Below are 24889 nucleotides of genomic sequence, written 5' to 3' on the forward strand. Positions count from 1 at the left end.
CAAAAAGTCACAGATAGATGGGTGGGTGCCAAAATAAAGATGCGGTGGAGTGAAGGACTCTATTTTGTTTGTCTAGTAGGTTTTTGTTTTTTAAAATAGATATGAATGATTGTTTTCATTGGCTGATTGAAATGATTGAGGAGAGAGAGAGTTCAGGAGAGAAAAGGATTCCTGTGGGAACAAAGTCTATGAGTAGATCAGCTAAAATCAGAGGGGTTGGCCTTTCGCAGATGCAGGGGCATGTCTTCAAGAGCAACAGAAGGGAAGGAAGAGCGTGTGCACACCTGGTCTCCCTCATGTTAAACTGGATGTTAATTTCAGAATTCTTAGGGATTAAGAGAAGTGTACCAAACCGGTTTGCAGGGCAGAAATTGAGACACAGATGTAGAGAACAAACGTATGGACACCAAGGGAGGAAAGCAGTGGCGGGGGGATAAATTGGGAGATTGGGATTGACATGTATACACTAATATGTATAAAATGGGTAACTAATAAGAACCTGCTGTATAAAAAAATATATAAAATAAAATTCAAAAAAAAGAAAAGTGTACCAGTTCAGGGAAATCTTATTTTTTAAAAAAAGACTTGCTTACAATTCAAAATTATAGAGAAACCGTTCATACCAGGGGAATTTACTTCTGCTATGCAATAAAGCTACTGAGAGGCAAAGACAAAATATGTTCAGAAGAGAAATCAGCTGGGATCAATGTCTTGATTCCAGAAATCAAAATATTCCACAATGACTTGCACATCCAGTGATGTGTTCACAGAGAAGTCACTCTCCAATGTAAAATACTGATTTAGATCCATGGTACAAACTTGCATTATTACTGTACTCCTAGAGTGTTACATTTTGAATGTGCGCTATTGCAACATCCTTTATTTGACTAATCACTTGAGGGGTTGAAACAGCTGTTCAGTTAAAGATGGCTTAAATTTACAAACCACAGCATTCGTGAAAAATTCATCAGCTCACTACTGGGAGATGTTGAACTAATTGTTCATGATGTGGGTCAAATATCTTTGAGTGCCTAAGACCGTTTAGGGAAATTTGTGCACGTGGAGGTGGTTGGGGGAGAAAAACCTCACAAAGTTAAACTTCAAAAATCTGAGTTTATTATGTAAAATTTTACAAAAGTTTAAAATTGTACAAAATTTTAGGCATTAAGTTGCAGATTGAGAGGGATGTGTGGCTGAAAGTGAACATGACATATATAGTAACTGTCTCAAAATCAGAAACCCTCTTTCACTCAAACCAGGTTCTGATTTCACTGGGAACCGAGGCAGACCAAATATTTTAAGCTGAACTTCTTATGTCAATTGTTAGGTCTTTATTTTCACATTAGTTAAAGCCAATACAACAGGACTCTTAGGTCAAGAACAAAAGCTTTCTAATTTCAAAAGCCTTCTTGTAAATCCTTCCTATATATGATTTCATCTTTATGTAGATTGCCTCAGGCTGCCTGTGAGGATCCTAACAGGACAGGGCATTAGCAATTAAAAGACAGGACAGGCTTCTTTAAGGAGTTCCTGACTTCCATTTTCCATGGTGCTCTGTGACCACCTAGAGGGGTGGGATAGGGAGGGTGGGAGGGAGACGTAAGAGGGAGGAGATATGGGGATATATGTATACGTATAGCTGATTCACTTTGTTATAGAGCAGAAACTAACACACCATTGTAAAGCAACTATACTCCAATAAAGATGTTATTAAAAAAAAAAAAGAAAGAAAGAAAACATTCTAAAATCAAAACTGTTTCCAATATTCTCCATCTGACTCTAGGAATGCCTAATTGTACTGAAGCCATCACATTATGAGAAGGATGTGAAGGTAGGAAATATACGTAAAGTTGGAGATTTATATATAGTAAGGCAGAGTCATCACAAATACACCAATCAGCAACCAGGAGCATGCGGAATGAGGAAAAAGAAAGAGATAGATGAACAGACCAGAGGCAGATAAGAAATAAATTTAATTCACTTTCGTAAACACTTACTGAGCAGCTACCATGAGCCAGACAAGGTTCAGAAATAGAAGTTGGGAAGGGGTACAAGGCAAGATAGATATAATAGCATATGATATTAATGTAATGCAATGGTAAGGCTGTACACAGGATTCCATGGGTCCCCAAAGGAGGGGCACTTGATTAAGTCTGGGGCACCAGAGGATGTATGCTAGAAGGTATATTTTCTGAGCTGTATCTTAAAGGGATGGATAAGAGCTAGAGAGGTAAAATAGAAGAAGATTTTAAGGTGATGCCAAGTAGAGGTCCAAGGGCATGAAATATCATAATATCTTATAAGGATATTACAAGCAGTAAGGCTAGTGTGGTTAGTAAGCCATATCATGGAGAACCTTGTTTTCTAAGTCTAAACTTTATCCGGTAGGTAATGGTAATTCTTTTCAGCACAGGAGTCAAATGATTTGAAGGGATCAAGACTGGAGACCAGAAATCAGTGAGATTTAATGCATGAGTTTGGGAGAAGGAAATAGTGTAGAGTAAAATTTGTAGGATTTGGTATATAAATGGAAATAGAGGTCATTCTATGGAAAGAGAGGTGGAACAGGAGGAAGGTCACTGCAAGAGATGTCACACCAACAGAAATATGTCATGATCAATAGGCCTGACAGGCACACTAGCTTTCAGTCCTGGAAATTTTGACATCTTTCCTTTGCAAGCAGAAGTCCACTTAGAGATGATCCCAGAGGCCTGTGAAGAGTCTAAAACAGATATACAGGCGGTTTGTGCCATTAGAAAACACCTACGGCACTTTTTTCATGGAAATATCAGGGAGTACATAAATGAAACATCTGGTTTCTGAGCATCTGAGAGATAAAATGACACACACATGCTAGGATAACTGAGTAGTTACCATAAACACATCCATATCTACAGATTGCAGGTGAAAATATGTAACCTTTCAGTTTAAAGTAGGTTGTTCTTTGGCCAGATCAAATGGCATGAAGGCAAAACTACTAATCTCCATGTTCAGCTTTTGCTATGATCAGAAACAGACTAAAAACATTTGACAACCTCAGTTCCAATTTCTCCTCACCAATGAAACCCAATATTTGCGCTTCAACTCTTCTTAAAACTTTTCCACTAACCTTTGATTACCTTGATGCAGCTAATCAATTAAAGCCATTTAGGAAATTATTAACTGAGGGTCAGGATTTTGAAGGTTCGAATGGTATTGGGAATAGTAATAATTGAATATATCGAATAAGTCATTCACTATTGCTGCTCTGATATGGTAAAACTCTATAAAGTACAGCCTACAAATATTTGAGTCAAAATTTCATGAGATCTCATTTATGGAAAAATAATATTACTGGGCTGTAATAAGATCCAACGCTTTACTTGGAAGACAGAACTTAAATAGCAGAGCTTATTACATAATCTGAAATCTAGAACGTCTCTAGAAAGCTTTAAAAGATGTAGCTCTAACATATTTTTCAGCTGTCCTGAAAAAGCTAAATCTTCTTTTTTTCAATTGTGAAATCTCTGCATCTATCATCAGGTTAAATATCAGTCACCAAGTTCTGCTCCTGCAGTTCTTATAAAGTCAAGTTCCTAGTAATTAGAGACAACTACTCATGTTACAGCTGTAAGATCAGCTCTCTAATAGGAAAGCAAACAGCTCACAAAGACTGAGATCAAATCCTTTTAATGCGCTTTCAACTTGCTGGGGAGGAGATCTATTCCAAGCATAAACACAAGCCTCCAGAAATAGTTTTTTTATGATGCTCTTAAATGTCTAATAGGTGTTCAACACCCGCTGTGAACTGGTGAACCTAAAAGGGATTTAAGGGTATTTATAAGTGTGGTGCCATATAGTACAACACATATACACACATACACATATCTGATGCAGGCATAGTTATGGCACCATCATCACTGTAAAAAAATACTTGTATAGTACCATAAGTCCCCCCAAAAAAGATTTTTAAATTTTACAACTGAAAAAGTAACTACAAAATGGATTATAGTGACTCTACAAAATCAATAGTTAGCCACGTTAACAGAAAAACATTTAGGAATTGAAAGGCACACTGTTTTGTAATGTTGAATTTTTTAGTTAGAAATGTGTTGTTTTATTGTCTTCATTTAAAAATCCTAAATAATAAACATATTCCTTAACAGTATACATTCTTCATAATGTTGATATTAAAAAAAGCTTTTCAATTTTGAAAGTGCTTTTGGAGTCCTTTGTTAGGTCTTGGGGAGTGGTGATTTCACAACTTCCCAACCAAGCATTTAAATTATCATGCTTAAATAAAAGCAAATCTCTATTTATGTAGCAGATATGGTCTTGAAGAACTCTTTAAAAACAGAATTTCTTAATAAATGACAATGTAGTAAATAAATGGGGAACTGGCCAGTTAAGTAAAATATATAGGTAATTTTTTAATATGGTAAATCTTTTGATAAAATAAAAAAGGAAGACCTTTTAGTATATCGGTTTTGTAAATTAAGATTTTGTGTATGAGATTTTCTTAAACTGGGGCAGATTTGTATACCTTATGGCTGAGGAAGAAACAATTCTAATTGCATGAGTTGAGACTGGTGAGATTGTTCAATCTTTTAACACTGAGTGGGGTGCTTTAAAAAAATATATCACTTCTTTTATGATGGCTGACCAGATTATTGTCTACATTTCTCCTTTTGGTTACCACAAATATCCATGTATCAGGAATCATTTTTAGCTGCAAATAACAGAACCCATTCCATCCAAGATACACAGAAAAAGAATATATTAAAGGTTGTGAGGTCACTCATAAAATATCAAGGAAGGCTGGAGATATCTGGCCTGCAGACTATACAGCCAGGAAGAATAGTCCAATTACACTGATAGAATGCCCCAGTAAGGCTCCACTGTCACCACCACAGCAGTACAGTTTGTACTGCCCATGCAGAGCATGGAACTGTACACTCAGAACTCTGTGTGTGTGTGACTTCTGAAAGCTCATTGTCTCTCCGTTGTTCTCACAAGAATTAATTCTCTGCATGTGACATTTTCATGTCGCTCTCTTCTGAACTGACTCCCAGGTGGGTTCTCTCCAACCTACATTCTCACTCTAATGGAAAGTAGGAAAGAATTTCTGTCTTCTACCTCAGAATGATCTACCATAAGGTGAGAGATTTTAAGTGGGGAATTCAGAAGGAGCTAGGAAGACCACAAACAAGACAAATATTCACTCTAGTCTCTTCCTGGCATCAATATATTCCATTTTTCTATGCCTATATTTCCAAGCTTTTATACTACAACAACAAATGTTCGTATCTAACATGATGAAACTACTCTTTTTAATATGAAAATGCATTCATTCTCTTCCTGAAAGGGGGACTGCCCAAAAAGTCATTGGTTACTTCATCGGCTCCAAGTCCAGAACCAACTGGCCTCATGCTAATAGTCTGCAACAAATGGATGAAATTGAGAAGTCAACCATCACCATTAGGTATAGTGAAATTAAGTAGGTGAAATAGCAAGGGAACTGTAGCAAGAAATAGCATATTAATGAACATGAAATTTCTAAATATTTAACAACTGGCTCCTATGAGCAAAGATTGTTCTCTACTGCTAGAAAATTAAGCATCCAACAGTGATATTAGTCAAATCAGCCTTAGAGGGTGCCATCATGGTATGCCACCATGACCACTTTATTTCCTGTCTCATTGAGTAAGCACTGGTTTAGCTGGGAAAAGGCTACAAACAAAATGGTTATCATGTACACCTAATTATCAAAACCTCTTCTATAATGAAGGGTATTTGCTGGATATTCAAATATTCTCACACTACCTAATCTGAAAGAATAATCCACATATTTCTCTCACAGACCTTCTTTTCATGAAACTTCCTGTCTGTTCATTCAAAGATACTGGGTTATCCAGCTGAAGCATTAGCATCTCCCCATGAATCACTGTAAATGCATACCTCAAGCATCTGTCCTTCTAGACAAAATGAACATGAGGCATACTATTCAACCAGCTATACATTGAGATTTCCCTTCCCCCAAGTGTTCAGAGCCTCTTCAATGTGGGGTTACAATGCTGCAACTGTTCACTTTCAGCTAGTGCCAGCGTAGTATTAATGAATCTACTTTTAACTTTTGCCTTCTTCAGTCAAAGGTCACTGGGATAGGATGAGGAAGGATCGCTAAGAATGTAAGCCCCCTGCTAACAGAGTTTACTTTTTGTCTTATTGAAGCATATTCCTGGTTTGCCAAGGAAAGTACCAGTTTATTCTAGTTGTCCCAGTATAATTATTAGTAGTGCCATTTTTACTCAAAAGTGTCCTGGTTTGGAGACTTCCCTCGGGGAGCAGTGGTTGAGAGTCTGCCTGCCAATGCAGGGGACACGGGTTTGATCCCTGGTCCGGGAAGATCGCACATGCCGCAGAGCAACTAAGCTCGTGCAGCACAACTACTGAGGCTGCGCTCTAGAGCCCGTGAGCCACAACTACTGAAGCCCGCATGCCTAGAACCTGTGCTCCGCGGCAAGAGAAGCCACTGCAATGAGAAGCCCGTGCACCACAACGAACAGTAGCCCTAGCTCGCCAAAACTAGAGAAAGCCTGCGTGCAGCAACGAAGACCCAATGCAGCCAAAAATAAATAAATAAATAAATTTATTTTTTTAAAAAAGTGTCCCAGTTTGGATAATAAATTATATATTCACCTTACACATATACTATTTTCACTTGATAATAAAGTGCTACTGGGCACGCCTAACTTTTCTTCTTGGTGGATTGGCTCACCAAGTTATGCGCATCATAAGCATGGCCAATGGCCAACTGTTTAAACTCTACTAGAAACTATTAATAAGAAGAGAATAGTTACTTTTCAAAGAAGGCATAGTTTTGCTCCAAATCTCTAGGAATCTCTGCTGTGATTCTCCGAACAGTGATTTCCACAAGCACCCTAATAGGCTACATATACTTTGAATATCATTGTATCCACTAAGTCATAAGAACTAAATGGTAAAATAGATTGTACTATAGCTTGGCTCTGCTGGAGAGGCTTTCCTTGGTGTAGGGCCCTCTCATATCTGGCATTTTGGGTAATAGGGTGAATTATTCAGAGGCTCACTCCCATATCTGATAGGCATTTCTCCAATATAAGTGGGCCCACCAAACTTGTGCCATTTTAGTAGTAGTACGGTACTACGTAAAGGGTGCAACTTCTTTCACTTTGAAGGCGGTCTCTTAGCAGGTCTCTTAATAGATCCCACTAAAAGGTAAAAGGAGCTGGAGGCCCCCATATCTTTTTGCATTTCATCTGCCCACCTCTGGCACTACACACGAAGGCACTAGAATACCTGATACTCCCTGATCTCATAGTCCTTTCAGCATGATGGCATCAAGGTACTAGAATATATGATGTCCTGTGAAACAGTGAGAAAATCAGGGTGCCTGAAGACTACATTTTATGTCTTGAATCTGAAGAGTTAACATGACCCTGAGATAGGATGAGGAAAATGAATTGCTCTCACTGTAAGGTTAAAGAAAACTGCTTCTTTTTTTTCTCTGTATATTGGAATAGATAAAAATCAAGAGCTATATAGTAGATGCCACGGACTCTGTTAATTTGTTCCAATAAAAAGATAACTTCTGGGCTTCCCTGGTGGCGCAGTGGTTGAGAATCTGCCTGCCAATGCAGGGGACATGGGTTCGAGCCCTGGTCTGGGAAGATCCCACATGCCGCGGAGCGGCTGGGCCCGTGAGCCACAATTGCTGAGCCTGCGCGTCTGGAGCCTGTGCTCCGCAAAAAGAGAGGCCGCGATAGTGAGACGCCCGCGCACCGCGATGAAGAGTGGCCCCCGCTTGCCACAACTAGAGAAAGCCCTCGCACAGAAACGAAGACCCAACACAGCCATAAATAAATAAATAAATAAATAAATAAATATAAATAAATAAATAAATAAATAACACCCCCCCCCCCCAAAAAAAAGATAACTTCTATGCCCGAGCCGGTGCGGTGGGTACCGGGGCCCCAGCGGCCACGGGGCTTACTTACTGCAGCGCCCGGTGGGAATGGGAGTTGCCTCACGTGGGAGAGGCTGCGAAGGCATAATTAAAGGGAAAACCTCCTTGTTATTCTTGTAAATGCTTGGTTAAACTATCAGAAATGGAATTAAATAAGAAAGCTGATGGACGCCACCCAAAACAAAACCAAAAAAAAGAGATAACATCTGGAACAGCAAATGAAAATTAGTCACTATCTGAATAAGCTGCTGAAATTATGTCAATTTTTAAAAAACCAATATGCCTTCTGAATGGCCAAACCGGTAAGGTAAATGAGGTTTCCACTGACTGGTTTTGGCTTTAAGTCTGTGTTCAAGGCCCTGGACACAGTTACCCTATAAATGAGTGCAAGTTTAGGGAAAGTTTGGTGGAAGATTTAAGCAGTCTTATGACGTTATCACAGAACCTTTCCTCAAATACACCACGCCTTCCTCTTTTTTTTTTTCCAGAGTGCCTGTTTCTGTTAATTGACTTAGTTTTTGGAATTGAAGAATTCCCATGACTGTCCATCACGGGGGCCCAAGACAAGCCTCTTTTTACCAGACTTAGAATCTTTGTTTGTTTTTGGTTTTCCAGTTCAAGTGAGACTTTAGAAGGCTACCTATCTATTTCAATCCCAATGATCCTGTAATCAACTAGGCACCCCTAAATATGCTTGCAGGTCATATAATTCTGAACATGACTCTACCTTTGCTGCCTGTAATGGAAACCATAACCACTTATGCCACTCTAAGATCCATCATTCCCATCGAAATCATAGAACCCATTTTAATCCTGCCCCAATCACTTAGGTAAATTATTTAAGCTCTAAATTAAAATTACTGGTATTTTAGCAGGTTGTTTCTTCTTCTTGCACTTGCTATTTCTATAATACCTTACAGTTACCATGAATAAAATGAGTTAAAACACACTAAGTATTTAGAACAATACCTGGCATAAAGAAAGTGTTCAATGTCAGCTATTATTTTTTTTCTTCTGAATTATTTTTCCTTTTTTTGGTAACGGTTTAAATATATGACTAGGTATGGCACCTTACGTGAACTGACTTAAGAGATTCTGTCTCTCTTGTTTAGTCTAATAAGACCTATTTTCTTACTAAATAAAACTGTTTTTCCTTTGTCCAGCTTGATATCACCCTGTCTTAATGATAGAAGTCCTGAAGCACCAGGAAGTCTGCATGTTTGCAATTTACTGATGTTTACATGTAGGGTTAGAATAAACAAAAGTCTTCCAGAATTCGTTAGTAATCATCTTTTTTTACACTAAAATAGTCCTCTCTAAGAGATTCACTAGAGGTGTCATAGAGCATCGTGGCTTTGAAAAGACCAGAGTTCAAATCCTGGTTCTGCCACTTGCTGGCTATTGTTCATTTAGCAAGTTTCTTAAACTCTTTCAACTCTATCACATGAGAACTGAATTTTATTATATGTAAAATGCCCAGCAAAGAACCTCTCACTCTTAACTTTATTATTAATAGCCTCAACACAAAATCATTTTTGTTATTTATTACACATACAGTTATAGTGAATGTCCTTTAAAACAAATTACAAATAACCCAGTAAACAGGTGAAACTAACAGTTTTAGAGTATTATGTTGGATGGCTTTAGATCACAGATAAAGGTGTCCTAGTCCATAGCAGTAATTGATGATCTTTATTCACAAAGGAAGAAAACAACACATTTCCCTCACACATCACTAGGTCTGAGTTATGGAGGCATTCATTATTTTGAGTACCTCCCATTCCTCACTACTATCCATAAAGTGTTTTCTCACCTTGCACCCTTGACAACGTGAAAAGTGAAAATACAGCTTCTAAATACCATACGGCAATTAGGGTAATGATCCTTCCACGTACAGGGCACTGGACTGCTCTCCACACCACCCTATTTCAATTGACTAGGAAGGTTGCCGTAGGGTGCCACTTGAAAAGGCAATTTCCTATAAAAGCTATGGAAAGAAATTGTCTGTTGAAAAATACCACTAGAAATTGAGCTTGCATCTGTCTTACCAAAAATGTTAAATTCTCTCAGCAGTTTTTTGAATTCTATTCCAAAGTAGTATTAAACCATTTAAGACAACACTACATAATTCAAAAGAAAAGAATGGATAGACTGTAGGAAGGAAAATTGTATAATACTGTGGTTTAATGTAATAGAAGTCAGCATTATCTGGATCTTTCTAACCATAATTTCAGCCGTTAAAGCACCAGGGACTCCATCAGTATAGACACTATATTCTGACTCAATTACATTGTGCATTAAAAGTAGTGGTCTACAGCATCTATTAGACTTGTCATTACCCTTGTGCCATACTCGATTGACCAAAGGGGTAGAGGAAACCCTCTCTCCTAAGGGAAAAGAAAACTAAGAAGCAAATTCAGTGGAATGCATAATAGGTGTTCCTTGGGAGAATGCTTTAGGTTTCAGTTCATTTCTTTATAAGATGAACGTTTCCACCAAAAGCATCAGAGTAAACATCATGCCTCATTATTCCTTTCCACTGTTCATACAGCATGCATGTAGGTATAATGCTGATTACTGCAAAAAAATTACAATATTCAATGAATAAGCAGTGGAGGAAGCAAACATTTACTAGATTCCATGAATAAAAACCTCTCTAATAATGGGACTTCCCTGGTAGTCCAGTGGTAAAGAGTCCGCCTTCCAATGCAGGGGACGTGGGTTCGATCCCTGGTCGGTGAACTAAGATCCCACGTGCCACGGGGCAACTAAGCCGGCGCATGTCAACTAGAGAGCCCGTGTGCCGCAAACTGCAGCACCCACGTGTTCTGGAGCCCGTGTGCCGCAACTAAGAGCCCGCACACCACAACAAAGAGCCCACACGCTACAATGAAGATCCCGCGTGCCGCAACTAAGACCCTACACAGCCAAAAATAAATAAATAAATAAATAAATATTAAAAAAAAAAAAAAACCCTCTAATAAAGCTTATGTTGGAGGATAATGGCTCCAGCTACCCTAGCAAAGGAGGCAAGAGTCCCCTTTCCTATGAATAGCTGGGCTCATGTGTGATGTTGGGAACAACACAGCCCATACATCACTCTGAAGTGACAAGGCAAATAAATAGCAATTGAGAAAATAAGCTCTTCAGATACATATCATTTGGTGGGCATTCGATAATCTCAAAAAGCACATATGGGAATTGTATGCATAGGCTCTTATGGTCTGTAACTAAAAAAGCTTTGATTTTACAAATTATTTTCCTCTAGAAACCAGAAGCATGGTATTTCAGATGGAATAATTCCCTAATGTAGTTTTGGCCTTCCAGTAAAGATTTGTCAAAAATAATAATAATACATATAGATTAAATAGTAATAATTATTACAGACTAAATAAATAGGTAAATTTTTCATGTGGATGTTCTGCCATAACCTGAATCTCAAAATAACAAAGAAATAGAACACCAATGTTGGTTTTCACAGCTGCAAAAGAAGTAAAACATGTTACTTTTTTTAAAAAACATAATACCAATTAGTTTATACCTTCACAAAATGAAGAAGATTAAGATAGTGTAATTCACACGGTACAAAACCCACTAAACACAGAACTGAGGAAAACCCTAAAGATCAAGAGGCACCTACTTCATAATTTATCTTCCTCACATTAAAGAGAAGAAATATACCCCATCTGCATTTAGGGGTGAGGGTGCTAGAGCCAATCTCCAATCTTCTTACCATGGGGTTACACTTTATTTTCATTGGATCCTGGTTTAGGTACACTAATTCATGTTCTTATTTTTAGTCTTTATTAGTTATTTTATCCTTTTGCTTTTTCTGGAGAACTTTCTAGGAGGTAAACTTTCTGAGTATTTAGTTGCATGTTTGTAAAAGACACCTGATTATTAATTTAAAACATGTTACTTTTAATAGAATCAGAAATGTTAAAGGTGATTTAGATCCATAATATCCAAACTGGACTAATCTTCAGAATTATTTATGGTGCTTCCTAGGCACTATCCCAGACATGCTGTTTTGGGCTGAATTATGTCCCCTCAAAATTCATGTGTTGAATTCCTAAACATTACTACCTCAGAATGTGCCTGTTTTTGAAGATATGGCCTTCAAAGAGGTAACTAATGAGGAGTAAGGTCACTAAGGTGAGCCCTAAACCAATATGACTGGTTTTCTTATAAGTGTAGATTAGGACACAGACAGGCAGAGACGAAAGTTCATGTGAAAACAGTGGAAGAAGAGGCTCTCTACAAGCCAACAAGAAAGGCCTCAGAAGGAATCAACCCTGCTAATACCTTGATCTCAGACTCCTAGCCCCCAGAATCGTGAGAAAATTAATTTCTGTTGTTTAAGCCACCCAGTCTGTGGTACTTTGTTGTTAGGGTAGCCATAGCAGAGTAATATACCCACTAAATCAAAATCTCTATTGGCCAAATAATTTTTCTCTTTTAAAACATCCCTAGGTTTACATATCCAAAGGAAATGAAAACGGGATATCAAAGAGATATCTGCCATCCCACTTTTATTGCAGCATTAGTTGCAATAGCCAAGATATGGAAATAACCTAAATGTCTGTCAAAGATGAGTGGATAAAGAAGATCTGAGATAGATAGATAGATATATATATATATCAATTGAGATATAGATATAGATATATATATATAGATATATATATATATATATCTATATATATATATATATCTCACACAAGTGAATATTATTCATCCATGAGAAAGAAGGAAATCCTGTTTGTGACAACATGGATGGAACTTGAGGGCATTACGCTAAGTGAAATAAATCAGACAGAGGAAGACAAATACTGTATGGTATCACTTATATGTGGAATCTGAAAAAGCTGAACTTGTAGAAACAAAGAATAGAATGGTAGTTACCATGGGCTGGGGGTAGGAGAAGCAGGGAGATATTAGTCAACAGTTACAAACTTCCAGTTGGAAGTTGGAAGATGAATAAATTCTGGGACATCCAATGCCCATCACTGTGATTACATTTAGCAATAATGCATTATATACTTGAAAGTTGTTCAGACAGCAGACCTTAAATGTTCTCACCACAAAAAGGAAACGGTAATTATGTGACGTGATGGAGGTGTTAGCTAACCTATGGTGGTAGTCATTTGCAATATACAACTGTATCAAACCAAAATATATACCTTAAACTTACAAAATGTTATATGACAATTATATCTCAATAAAGCTGGGGGGAAAATATCTCCAGGTGATTTTGCTATTTGGCCAGGCTTAGATCAACCCCACCATCCAGAAGTTGAATTCAGTTACTTATCAATTCATTTTGCCTTGTTTTGTTTTGTTTTTTGAGAGAACAACTATCAAGCATCTGCTGACCTAGGAATAGCTCCAGACACTGGGGATACAGATGAATAAGACACAATAATTGCATTCAAAGAGCTCACCATTTAAAGGATATAGATATAAGTGTGGAATTAACACCGAGCACAGAGTATCAAAGGGATACTGATGAAGAGCACTTAACAAAGTCTGCAGAGGTTAGGGAAAGCTTCTTGAAAGAGGTAGTGTTTGAGATGTGCATTAAAATATGGTTAGAGGTAAAGCAAGTAAAGAAAACTGGAGGAAGAGAGAATGCAAATATTAGCAACACTTATTTTATAGCTGAGGAAACTGAGGCCCAAGTGGGTTAGGCAGTTCCCCAACGTCATAAATGCTGCAAGCAGAAGAGCTGAGATTTTAACCCAAGTAACCTGACCTCATGCCCCAGGCTCTTCCCAGCTTACTTCCTCTGTGCTTCACCAAATTTTCTTCTCTCCATCCTTATCTTAGTCTATTCAGGCTGCTATTACAGAATACCATAGACTGGGGGACTTAGAAACAAGAGAAAGTTATTTCTTATGGCTCTGGAGGCTGGGGAGTCCAAGACCAAGGTGCTAACAGATATAGTGTCTGATGAGGACCCTCTTCCTGGTACATAACTGGTGACATTTCCTGTGTCCTCACATGGTAAAAGGAGCAAGGAATCTTTCTGAAGCTTCTTTTGTAAAGTCACTAATCCCATTCATGAGGGCTCCACCCCTGTGACCTAATCACCTCCCAAAAGCCCCACCTCCTAACACCACCTGCAGGATTAAGATTTCAACATTTGACTCTTGGGGGACATAAATATTCAGACCATAGATGTATAAACATTTCAAATTTTATCACATGACACACTTTAAATATGTGTGTTTTATTGTATTATTCATATATCAATAGAGCTATTTTTAAAAATCCATCAGTTTGAAAAGCTTGCAGGTAAAGATACATGGTTAAAAAATTATGAAGTCATAACAATAATTAAAAAAGAAAACTACCAATGACACACAATCTAAATATCCCATATAATAAGTTAATGTGTAATATTTTATAATACAGATTAAGACCTTCATACATAAATACATTAAGATATTGTGAGTCCAACATTTTTTTTAGCGGGTGGGCAGCTAAAGATGCTTTGAAACTTCATCAAAGGGCTTGCATCAAAGAACCGGGCTCCATCTGGAGGCTGGAATATATATGAACGTCTTTGGCGGCCATTGACAGGAAGGGATCCTAAGAACAAACTAAAGTGATCATTTTGGGCTGACAGCCTTATAAATGCTCCTCTATACCTATAGGAAGGACATAAATCATAACTGAGCTATTAAATCAGGAGAGCGAAGTTTGAGTCCCATAATGAATGCATGGTGGTTCATTCCACTATCCTCTCTACTTTGAAATTTTCCATAATAACCAAATACATTTTGGTTCAGCCACACAGTAGACTATTAAGTGGTCTCTAAAACTCCTATTTTCAAAGAACATTTAATAACCTGAAGAACAGCTCAAAATAAAATGCTAAGGGCAAAAGGCAGGATTAAAATTAAGTATGTATCATGATCCCAATTATTGGTGTATGTGTTTATAAACAAGAAGATGAATCAAAACGTCTGTAGTGTGACCTCCGTGTGAGGGGACCATGAGTGATAATTGTTTTCTTCTTTTTATCTCTATTTTAAAAATTATCTCCAGTCAACATAGAATATTAAGTATATATAATAAAGTGTGTATGTGTGCTTATAAGGTTTAGTATTAATTGACTAAGCTCTTTGAGGTAAAAGTAGAGAATGAGAAACTTTGGGGCCTCTCTCCAGGCCTATAATTTTACAGCATGTCTCAAATCTAGCTGCACATTAGAAAGACATAGGTTATCTTTACAAAATTCTAATGCCTAAGCCCCATTCAAAGAGCTGCTGATGTAACTGGTCTTGAGTAGAGTCCAAGTATGAGTTTTACTTCTTCTTGTTTTAGAGTTTTTGTTTGGGTTTTGGTGGGGGGAGGGGGTATTTGTTTTTTACTTCTCTCCAAGTGAATCTAGTTTGAAGTTAGGATTAAAAATCAGTGCTCTATATGTATGGATCCACTATTATTTACCAAGCACTATACCTTGCTAGAGTGAAATGTACATGGAGATGCACAAACTTGAGAAAAGAAGCATGGAGATCACCTGGAGATAGAGAGGAAAAACAAATCATCACTGTAAACTTCCTAGCTAGAAGCAATTGGAACACAATTAGCAGAGATTCTATTATCTGTATGTATACAAAGCTTCCATAGGGATATTCTGAATTCCCTCATGGTCATCTGCTAGAAGTTTATTCAGGTAAGTTCAGAGAATGTGACAAATAATTCCACTTGCTAATAATTTCAGCTGTTTGTGTACAGGAGCATGTATTGATTTCCCTGAACTCTACGTAGAGACTGCAATTTGGCCAGTCTTCTCTCCTGATGTCCTTAGCTAGACCAATAGGCTGGAAGTTACCATGCTGGTTAGGAAAATGGATGCTGATTATCAAGAGGAATTAGGGATGCTACTGTGCAATGGGGACAGGAGGAGTAAAGTCTGGAACCAACGGGCTCCTCTAGGTTGCCTGCTAGTTCCACCTTATCCAGTAATAAATTTTAGAGAAGCTATAGCAATCTAATATAGGGAGACCCTCTCAGCCTTAGAAGAACTGACTGAGGGCAAAGAAATTAGATAATGGACAAGGGAATGAAGGAATTAAGAATTAGGAATTTCCCTCCCCTTATCCAGTAACTAAATTTTTTCCTTTCCATGTTCCCTACTATTTTATATAGGATGAGCTGGTGATGATAAACCTTATAAATTTGATACATATATTAAGTCTATCAATACAGAATAGTGACTGAACTAGAGGATTTACGAACATCGCCTAGATGGGTAATGATTGATGAGATTTTGAGCCTCCCCTTTCTTCAATTATGAAAAGAATAGTTATTTTATATTATGTTCCTTTAATATGAACAATGCTGCTGGCTCCCATTGTTACAGGCAAGTTTAAATCTGGGAAGAAGAATACATACACATGTGAGGTTGCCTAAAGGTGACTGCAGCAGACACCACAGATTGATTCCCTCAAGGCCACTGCAGCAGCCTTACAATATATCTCCCTGTTCACTAGAGGTTAGAAAATTGTCTACATTTCCCAGGTTCCCTGTAGCTAGGTTATACATCTGACTACATCCCCCTAACAGACTCACTTATGAGACTTTGACGGTAGAGGCAAGACTATGAGCAGGGGCTGCACAGATCTAACAAACATGATCAAGGAGGGCTTAGAATTTCAACAGCAGCACTTGAGGAGGTCTGGTGAATAGGTGTAGAACAACAGAGGGCAGAAGTACAACCTCTTGGTTTCTTTCAGAACAGAGCAATGATGTGTTTGGGCATTTCTTCTACTTGTATCACCTGTGTGTGTATACAACATTGATCCAGTGCACACAGAAATTCTCTGAGCCAATTAACACTCTATAATAAATTTCTTCCCATTTAAACTAACCAGAATGATTTTGACTATAACTAAAAGCACTGACTAATACAAGGAGATAGTGATATATATATAACTGAGATGCTGACAGACTAAAACTGTGTTTATATAGCCTTTATACTAACCTGCTAGAACAAGACCAAGTTTATATATTATTTATATAACTTACATTATAATAATGTATAAATTATGTTTACATTAAATTTATATTAAGCAAGTCAGAATACTCTCTTGGCCTATAATTATGGTGGGGAGGGGGAGCCTTGAAATTTAAAAACATTTTTTAAGTAAGACTTCCTCATTTACTGAAGGCTTACATGTGAGTTGAAATGAAAAAGGCAACTACAAGACAGAAGCTGGGCAAATACCACATCTTAGTTCTTAACAAATTAAATTATAGACTGTCTTTAATATAAGAGCACAGTCTAAGTCATCTTCCAAGAATTGTCTTAAAAACAGAGGGGAAGAAAGGATCTCATGACACTTAGGTAGGAAAGGTGAGACCTCTAGTTACTCAGAGAAGAGAAGAAAATGAATCTTCAATTCCTAACTTGGCAAACATCAAAAAAGGTATTTTAAATAGATGCTAATAGCATCAATTTGAAAGAGGTCACAGTATTTGTGAACTATTGAAGATCTTTACAATGTTTTCCCATTTGAATGAAACATTACATCTCTTTGCTATTTGAAATTTCAAATTTTAGAATATGTGACATGAAGCTCTGTTAATTATGGAGGCTGCTTTTTTCTTCAGAATCTCTGGATGAATAAGACAGATATGAGAACCAGGTGTTATATCATTGTATAAATGTACAGTTGATTGAATGACTGTGTCCAGAGAATGGCATACCATGTTTTGTCCTCTGCCTTGTTCTTTTCAGTATTTTCAACAATGACAAGAAAGTAGATTAAAATAGAGGGACTACATCACACTAAGAGGCTTCAGTATAGCCAAGGAAACCATCAACAAAATGAAAAAGCAACCTATGAAATAGGAGAAAATATTTGGGAATCATATATCTGATAAGGGGTTAATATCCAAAATATACGAAGAATTCATACAACTCAATAACAAAACAAAAAATGTAAAGAGGAACTGAATAGATGTTTTTCCAAAAGAAGACATTCAAGTGGCCAACAGGTAAATGAAAAGTGCTCAATTTCACTAATCATCAGGGAAATGCAAATGTAAACCACAGTGAGGGGGTGGGGCTAATGGCGGACCCTGGGAGGGCTCACGCCAAGGAGCACTTCCCAGAACTTCTGTTGCCAGTGTCCTTGTGCCCATGGTGAGCCACAGCCACCCCCTGCTTCTGCATTAGACCCTCCAACACTAGCAGTTTCCAAATCTGTGGATTCAACCAACCATGGATCAAAAATATTCAGAGAAAAAAATTCCAGAAAGTTCCAAAAAGCAAAACTTGAATTTGCTGCACACTGGATAGATGATCTTTAAACAGGTTTCCCACCGTGTATTAAATCCAGCTAAAGAATGTGGTTTCAAGTTTGATTCCACAAAGGATGTGGCTTAATTTGGTTTCTATGAATCAGTTCTCACCTCAGTTAAGCCTCCCCTAATCCTGTTCGCCAGAATCAATTGCTTCGGGACTTCCCTGGTGGCACAGTGGTTAAGAATCCGCTTGCCAATGCAGGGGACACAGGTTTGATCCCTGGTCCGGGAAGATCCCACATGCCGCCGAGCAACTAAGCCCGTGAACCACAACTACTGAGCCTGCACTCTAGAGCCCACAAGCCACAACTACTGAGCCCGTGAGCCATAACTACTGAAGTCCGCAAGCCTAGAGCCCTTGTTCCGCAACAAGAGAAGCCACCACAATGAGAAGCCCGCGCGCCGCAATGAAAAGTAGCCCCAGCTGGTTGCAACTAGAGGAAGCCCACACGCAGCAACAAAGACCCAATGCAGCCAAAAATAAATAAATAAGTTAATTAATTAATTAATTTAAAAAAGAAGAAGAATCAATTGCTTCTTTCCCTGAGCTCTCCCAGTAGGGTATTTGTATCTCTAGTATTTAGTTACTTGCCTAATTGTCTTATCTGTTACTAGAAGGAAGAAGGGACTCTCTTATTCATCTCTATGTCTCCCTAAGTACCTAGCATATGCCTTGTACATAGTAGGTCTCAAAACATTTTTGCTGAATTAAAAATAACTTCATAGATGAAATAGAATTTGTAATACCCATGATATCCTGAGACCTTAATGCATATTTTAAGAAGTATGCACTTTAACAGTATGAGTGTGTGAGTATTTGGTGGAACTCCTGTGTGAAATCTGCCTAGATTTTTTTTTTTCAAACAGGATTTTCATCAGCCAGGCAGCTTTTAGTGTTCGAAACCTTATCATTACCAGCAGTAAATTTCTTTGAAAATGCCAAGTAAGGGTCATTGGGCTAATGGATTTATTCACTATGATATTCTAGGAAATTATGCCATCCAACTTGCCAGAAGTTGTTTCAAGGTCAAATACTGAAATATCTAAGTAGATTACAAAGGTGCCTGGAAGATTCTTTTTTGACAGTCTTGCCTATTTCTACATCTCTATTCCCAACTCTGATTACATATTTCTATTATCCAATGTTCAGATGTACTTTCTTTACCACTCTTTCTATTTATAATTAGGATCCAGCACTTATTTGAATTTTCAGCTCACTGGATATTTCAGAAAATTTTACCCTTTGAGCAGCACTTCTTTGGCTCTAAAAACCAAGGAATAAAACCAGGAGGATGAAATAGCAACACGTCATTTGGAAATGGCTTCCTCTAGAGCAAGTGAACTCTGATTGGGAATTAGAATATGATCACACAGGTGCACTGAACAGGCTGAACAAACTCTCTTCTTACTGACAGGTGTGTAATGTTTGGCAAGTATTAGACAATGGAAAATACAGCTCCCCCTCAGTCAGATCCTCTGAAAACATTATCCCTCCCTGGCCACTTCCGGTCCAGTTATTCACTCAAGACAGGTCTTCAATCACCTGGCCAATTATAAAACACACCACTAGCTACCTGGTTACTCTCTGGCTTCCTATCTACTTTGACAGATCTCTGATCATTGGGTTCATTAAAGGAAAAAACACCATCATGGAAAGATATTAAGTGTATAGCAAAGATCCCAGCTTAAGCATAAGTGGTGCTCAAGTATGTTTCAAAATGCCCCAATAGACTGTATATATATTCCATGAAGGTAGAGACCATCTCTCTTATATTTTCTGAGCTACACCTCTGTCTTCATTGTCACTTTTGGGCTTATTGGTTTGACATTTCTCCTGTTTGTTGTTGTTTTTTTTTTCTTGGTGCAACATTTTATTTTTTTTTAATTAAAAAAAATTTTTTTAATTGAAGCATAGTTGATTTACAGTATTATATTAGCTTCAGGTATACAACATAGTGATTCAAAAGTTTATAGATTATACTCAATTTAAAGTTATTATAAAATATTGGCTATATTCCTTGTGCTGTACAATATATCCTTGTAGCTTATTTATTTTATACATAGTAGTTTGTATCTCTTAATCCCCTACCTTTTTTCCTCCCCCACTTCCCTCTCTCAGCTGGCACCCACTAATTTTCTATATCTGTGAGTCTGTTTCTGTTTTGCTACATACATTCATTCGTTTCTCCAGTTTAATTCCACATCTCGTTTTGGCTTTGTTTGATTCCACATGACTTCCTTGAACTCCATACTACACGTGTTAGTGGCACTTTGGGGAATCAAGGAGGAAGAGTGCTATGGGGCGGGGGGGAATGGAGGGCCACAAAGTAGGGGAGATAAGAGGTCAGCAGCTTTCAGACATATGATGATAAGGGGATCGAGAATCAGTGAGGGATGTATTTGGGGATGAGATTTCACGTCTGCAGCCACCAACCCCCACTCCAGGAATCCTTGGTTTTTAGGGAGGTTGCTGGACTTTTGATTGTGTAAGTAATGGTGATTTACATCATTTTATAATTGGATATTACATGAAAGAGTGGCTTCAGAAGACTGGAGAACTTGGCAGCATTTGGGTATTGGAGCAGTTTTTTTTTCACACTGTTATTCAAGTCTCTTAAGAATTCTGGTGTCTTCCAGCAATTGTTTTTTTTTGTTTGTTTGTTTATTTATTTATTTACGGCTGTGTTGGGTCTTCGTTTCCGCGCGAGGGCTTTCTCTAGTTGTGGCAAGGGGGGGCCACTCTTCATCGCGCTGCGCGGGCCTCTCACTATCGTGGCCTCTCTTGCTGCGGAGCACAGGCTCCAGACGTGCAGGCTCAGCAATTGTGGCTCACGGGCCCAGTCGCTCCACGGCATGTGGGATCCTCCCAGACCAGGGCTCGAACCCGTGTCCCCCGCATTGGCAGGCAGATTCTCAACCACTGTGCCACCAGGGAGGCCCCGCAATTGTTTTTTATATACAGCTGTGTTTGTTAAAAATCCTGGGTTGGATTTTAACCTGGTTGAAGAGGAAAATCAAAGAGGGAGGCAGAGAAGCCTTTCTTTACCTCTGTGCCAAGGGAGTATATGAGAATTTTTACACAAGATGTAGCCATGGATTTGATTCTGGAAAATAACAGAGAAGGCTATAACTGAGTTCCTATAAAGAAATAAATTCGTTAATTCAATATCATCTTTTACTTACCAAGAAGAACATGCCATCACAGTGTGCCAGGAAAGTAGAATTCTGTTATGTTTACCTTGAAGTGCGGGGTGTAAGGAAGTCATTGGCAAGTGCTATTTATTTTTTAAAGGCAAGCAAGAGAAAAATAATAAAACTCAAACCTCTACATTTCTATTGATCACAGGATGCAGATCTTATTGTCTCTTTATCTGTCAAGAAATGGGAATATATAGTTTTAAAAAATGTTAAAACTTTGATCTCGTTTTCTTCTCTTCCTCTCCAGTAAATTCTCTGAGTATTTGAAAAGGTGGAAAGATTAGAGAAAACTTTTCTTTTGATGTCTAGACACAATTTGGTTAGAATCATAGCAAACATGTTTTGTTTTTGAAGAAGCAGTGCAGAATATGGTGTCAATGCTGGGATAAAGTATACAATGGGAATACAGAAGTGTTACATAGAGTCTTCAGACACTAACACTTGGAGTTTGTAATAAATTTGGGGAAAACACATTTATTGAGTTAAGCAATAAACTGTAAGAACTAGACTTACTTGTAGTCTGTAACATGTTCAGCCAAACAATAAATATGCTTGTAAAGTGAAAAAATAAATATATAAAACCACAGTGAGGTATTACCTCACACCTGTCAGAATGACTATAATCAAAAAGATGAGATAAAAAGTGTTGATGAGGATGTAGAGAAAAGAGAAACCTTGTGCACTATAAGTGGGTTTGTTAATCGGTACAGCCACTATAAGAAACAGTAAGGAGGCTCCTCAAAAAATTAAAAACAGTACTACCATACAATCCAGCAATCCCACGTCTGGGTATATATCCCAAGGAAATGAAAACAAGATCTCAAATAGATATCTGCTCTCCCATGTACATTGCAGCATTATTTATAGTAGTCAAGATACTTAAACAACCTAAGTGTCAGTCAATGAATAAATAAAGAAGATATACACACACACACACACACACACACACACACACACAAAATGGAATATTTTTTCATTCTTTTCAATTTTTTATGTTAATTTTTATTTTAAAAATATTTTTATTTAAATATAGTTGATTTACAATGTTGTGTTAGTGTCAGGTGTATAGCAAGGTGATTCAGTTATACCTATATATAAATATACACATTATTTTTTCACATTCTCTTTCATTATAGGTTATTATAAGATATTGAGTATAGTTCCCTGTGCTATACAGTAAGTCCTTGTTGGTTATCTACTTTATATATAGTAGTGTGTATCTGTTAATCCCAAACTCCTAATTTAATCCTCCCTGCCCCCCTTTGGTAACCATAAGTTTGTTTTCTATGTCTGTGAGTTTTCTATGTCTGAGTCTATCTCTGCTTTGTAGATAAGTTCATTTGTATCATTTTTTTTAGATTCTACACATAAGTGATATCATATGATGTTTGTTTTTGTCTGGCTTACTTCATTTAGTATGATAATCTCTAGGTACATCCATGTTGTTGCAAATGGCATTATTTCATTATTTTCTGTAGTTGAGTAATATTCCATTGTGTATATATATCACATCTTCTTTATCCATTCCTTTATCAATAGAAACTTAGGTTGCTTTCATGTCTTGGTTATTATATATAGTGCTGCTGTGAACATTGGGGTGCATGTATTTTTTGAATTATGTTTTTCTCTGGATATGTGCCCAGGAGTGGGATTACAGGATCATATGGTAGCTCTATTTTAGTTTTTTAAGGAACCTCTATACTGTTCTTCATAGTGGCTGCACCACTTTACATTCCCACCAACAGAGTAGGAGGGTTCCTTTTTCTCTACACCCTCTCCAGCATTTATTAATATTATTTGTAGACTTCTTAATGATGGCCATTCTGACCAGTGTGAGTTGATACCTTGTTAGTTTTGGTTTGCATTTCTCTAATTAGCCATGTTGAGCATCTTTTCTGTGCCTTTTGGCCATCTGTATGTCTTCTTTGTAGAAATGTCTATTTAGATCTTCTGCCCATTTTTGATTGAGTTGTTTGTTTTTTTGATAATGAGCTGTACCTGTACGAGCTGTTTGTATATTTTGGAGATTAATTCCTTGTCAGTCGCATTATTTGCAAATGTTTTCTCCCCTTCTGTAGGTTGTCTTTTTGTTTTGTTTATGGTTTCCTTTGCTATGCAAAAGCTTTTAAGTTTAATTAGGTCCTACTTGTTTATTTTTGTTTTTATTTCCATTACTCTAGGAGACAGATCCAAAAAGATATTGCTGTGATTTATGTCACAGAGTGTTCTGCATATGTTTTCCTCTAGGAGTTTTAGAGTAGCTGGTCTTACATTTAGGTCTTTAGTCCATTTTGAGTTTATTTTTCACACAATGGAATATTATTAAGCCATGAGAAAGAAAAATCCTGCCATTTGAAACAATTTGGATGGAATTTGAGGGTACCTTGCTAAGTGAAATAAATCAGACAGAGAAAGACCAATACTGCATGGCATTACTTATATGTGGAATCTTAAGAAAAAACAAAAAGTTAAGCTCAGAAAGAGAGAGTAGAAATGTTGTTGCCAGGGGCTGGGAGGTGGGAGAAGTAGAGAAAGGTTGGTAAAATGGTGCGAACTTTCAGCTATAAGATGACTAAGGTCCAAGGATCTAACGTATAGCATGGCAACTAGGTAACTATAGTTGCTAAACTGTATTGTAGAATTGAAGTTGCTAAAAGAGTAGAACGTAAATGTTCTCACTAAAAAAAAAAAAGAGACAAATACAAGAGGTTATAGATGTGTTAATTAACTAGATGGAGGTACACTTTAAATATCTTACAATTGTCTTTGTCACTTGTTCCTCAATAAAACTGAAAAACTAAAAAATAAGTAAAGCATATACATGTTGCAACCTTATCAATTCTTTATAGGACATAAATCAGTAACTATAAAGTGAATTCAAGAAACAATAAAGATGGACCACATGCGCATAATAAAATTTAGTTTTAAAAAATATGAACTCCACAACTGTAGGATAAGGAGATATGAATAGAAAATATCTTTGTCAAAAAACTAGAAGTTAGGGTAAACTTAAGATGAATATGAGTCAGTAGTAAAATAAGAAGTTCAGAAAAGAATTGATTTCATTTCAGTTTGCATAGCTAAAAATATAGAGCTCAGGAAAAGAGGAGTCACATGTGCTCTCTTCCTGAATAAATCCATCTTGGGAATACTAAGAAGTTCCAGTCTAAAGATGACAGCTTAAGAGAGATATTGAGAAATGGACGCATCTCCAGAGGACTAAGACCAAGATGGTGAGAGGAGAGGATATGGAATCAAGGCATTTGTGCGATGCTTGAAAGAGCTGCATCTGTCTCACCTGGGAAAGACAGAGCTGCTTCTAAACATTCAAAAGAAGTGTCCTTGTTGACACAGGATTAAATTTATCCTAGGAGGCTTCTTAAAACTAAG

Source organism: Balaenoptera borealis, assembly GCF_965194805.1.
Source record: "Balaenoptera borealis genome assembly, chromosome: 1".
In the NCBI taxonomy this organism is placed as follows: domain Eukaryota; kingdom Metazoa; phylum Chordata; class Mammalia; order Artiodactyla; family Balaenopteridae; genus Balaenoptera; species Balaenoptera borealis.